General features: G+C 46.0%; 1 non-coding gene across 1 annotated transcript; it reads left to right on the top strand.

The window, feature by feature from the left end:
• Positions 1-220: 220 nt before the first annotated feature.
• Positions 221-295, top strand: Trnat-ugu. The gene has a single exon. It is a non-coding gene; the product is annotated as a tRNA-Thr (tRNA).
• Positions 296-2,977: the final 2,682 nt, after the last annotated feature.

Below are 2,977 nucleotides of genomic sequence, written 5' to 3'. Positions count from 1 at the left end.
ATCGTAAACAAACTGTCATGTAAACTACAGTTCCGTACCTACCAGGGTGTCAGGTTTTAGTTATTGTCGGCTTTTATGGCAGTACACACGTTCCATATTGTAAAAAACTATATATATGACGGTAGTATCTGTTCCCGAAAGAACACATACCGTGAATGACCATGCAGCTCTGCTAGAAATGAAATGATAATTAAATAGACACCCCAGTGACACCCTAGCTGCCCTCGGTGGCTCAGATGGATAGAGCGTCTGCCATGTAAGCAGGAGATCCCGGGTTCGAGTCCCGGTCGGGGCACACATTTTCAACATGTCTCCAGTGAAGTATATCAACGCCTGTTTGCAGCTAGGGTGTCTATTTAATTATCATTTCATTTCTAGCAGAGCTGCATGGTCATCCACGGTATGTGTTCTTTCGGGAACAGATACTACCGTCATATATAGTTAAAAATATGGGTTCCCGGCCTTTGACCTTCTTGTGCGAACGCACACGCTATGCCCGAACTCGTACGGGACTTGGTAGATTAATCTGCCACGAGTAATGAGTATGATGGGCAAACATCTATTAGGCGCACTACGAATGTAGTGGTGTGGACATGTTGGGAATGTGGATCTCACGGGGAGCGTGCAAGGGATAAGTCCCTGCAGACGCACTATCCTCTGTGCCCGCGGTGGCTCAGATGGATAGAGCGTCTGCCATGTAAGCAGGTGATCCCGGGTTCGAGTCCCGGTCGGGGAACACATTTTCAACATGTCCCCAGTGAAGTATATCAACGCCTGTTTGCAGCTAGGGTGTCTATTTAATTATCAGTAAAAAAACTATGTTATAAATCGACGTAAATGATTCGCATTCATCCGATATCGTACCCAGAATTGCCACTTGCTATCCGCTTGGCACGCTACAAATTATATAGGTAACGTAAACTAGACGGAGTGTCGCGATTGTTATGATAGACTGATTAATATCGTACACAAATATCAAGAAATTGACGGATATCAATTCGTGACGTATCAGTGCACTGAGAAGGTTAGACGATTTACACTGAAGAGCCAAAGAGACTGATACCCTGCCTAATATCAAATGGTTGAAATGGCTCTGAGCACTATGCGACTTAACTTCTGAGGTCATCAGTCGCCTAGAACTTAGAACTAATTAAACCTAAGTAACCTAAGGACATCACACACATCCATGCCCGAGGCAGCATTCGAACCTGCGACCGTAGCGGTCGCTCGGTTCCAGACTTTAGCGCCTAGAACCGCACGGCCACTCCGGCCGGCTGCCTAATATCGTGTAGGATCACCTCGAGCATGCAGAGGTGTCGCAACACGACGTGGCACTGACTCGACTAATGTCTGAAGTACTGCTGGAAGGAATTGAAACCATGAATCCTGCGGGGCTGTCCATAAATGCCTTAGAGTACGAGGGGGTGGAGATCTCTTCTGAATAGCACGTTGCAAAGCATCCCGGGTATGCTCAATAATGTTCATGTCTGGGGAAGTTTCGAGGCAAGCGGAAGTGTTTATACTCACAAGGGAACCTCCCCATCGCACCCCCCTTAGATTTAGTTATAAGTTGGCACAGTGGATAGGCCTTGAAAAACTGAACACAGATCAATCGAGAAAACAGGAAGAAGTTGTGTGGAACTATGAAAAAATAAGCAAAATATACAAACTGAGTAGTCCATGTGCAAGATAGGCAACATTAAGGATAATGCAAGGTCAGGAGCGCCGTGGTCCCGTGGTTAGCGTGGGCAGCTGCGGAACGAGAGGTCCTTGGTTCAAGTCTTCCCACGAGTGAAAAGTTTAATTTTTTATATAATCAACTTCGCTGTCCAAAATTCCAGGACATGTTCAGAATTGCTTGGACATATGCAGGATTTGACGGTCTGCACACGGAAAAATTTGAAAACGTTAAAAACATACGTTTTGACAGAGCACTGTGAAACTGTTGCATTCATTTGTTGCAGTTTATGTGACAAACTCTAATGTTTTCATCACTTTTTGGGAGTGATTATCACATCCACAAGAAAACCTAAATCGGGCAAGGTAGAAGAAACTTTTTACCCATACGCCAAGTGTACAAGTTAGGTGGGTCGACAACATATTCCTGCCATGTGACGCACATGCCGTCACCAGTGTCGTATAGAATATATCAGACGTGTTTTCCTGTGGAGGAATCGGTTGACCTATGACCTTGCGGTCAAATGTTTTCGGTTCCCATTGGAGAGGCACGTCCTTTCGTCTACTAATCGCACGGTTTTGCGGTGCGGTCGCAAAACACAGACACTAAACTTATTACAGTGAACAGAGACGTCAATGAGCGAACGGACAGATCATAAATTTGCGAAAATAAACTTTTCACTCGAGTGAAGACTTGAACCGAGGACCTCTCGTTCCACAGCTGCCCACGCTAACCACGGGACCACGGCGCTCCTGAGCTTGCATTATCCTTAATGTTGCCTATCTTGCACACGGACTACTCAGTTTGTATATTTTGTTTATTTTTTCATAGTTCCACACAACTTCTTCCTGTTTTCTCGATTGATCTGTGTTCAGTTTTTCAAGGCCTATCCACTGTGCCAACTTACAACTAAATCTGAGGGGGGTGCGATGGGGAGGTTCCCTTGTAAGAGGAGTGTTCCTGGAGCCACTGTCCAGCAATTCATGACGTTTGGGTTGTCGCATTGTCCTGCTGGAATTGCCGAAGTCCGTTGGAATTCATAGTGGACATAAATGCATGCAGGTGATCACACACGATGCTCACTTACATCTCACCTGTCAGAGTCGTATCTAGACTTATCAGGAGTCCCGTGTCACTCCAACTGCACTCGCCTCACTTCATTACAGAGCCTCCACCAGCTTGAACAGTCCCCTGCTTACATGCACGGTCCATGGATTCGTGAGGTTCTCTCCATACTCGAACACGGACATCCGCGCGATACAATTTGAAATGACACTCGTCCGACCAGGCAACATGTTT

The sequence above is a fragment of the Schistocerca piceifrons genome, chromosome 10 (genome assembly GCF_021461385.2).
Source record: "Schistocerca piceifrons isolate TAMUIC-IGC-003096 chromosome 10, iqSchPice1.1, whole genome shotgun sequence".
NCBI classification, from domain to species: Eukaryota; Metazoa; Arthropoda; class Insecta; order Orthoptera; family Acrididae; genus Schistocerca; species Schistocerca piceifrons.
This window is presented reverse-complemented; position numbering and strand designations above follow the sequence as displayed.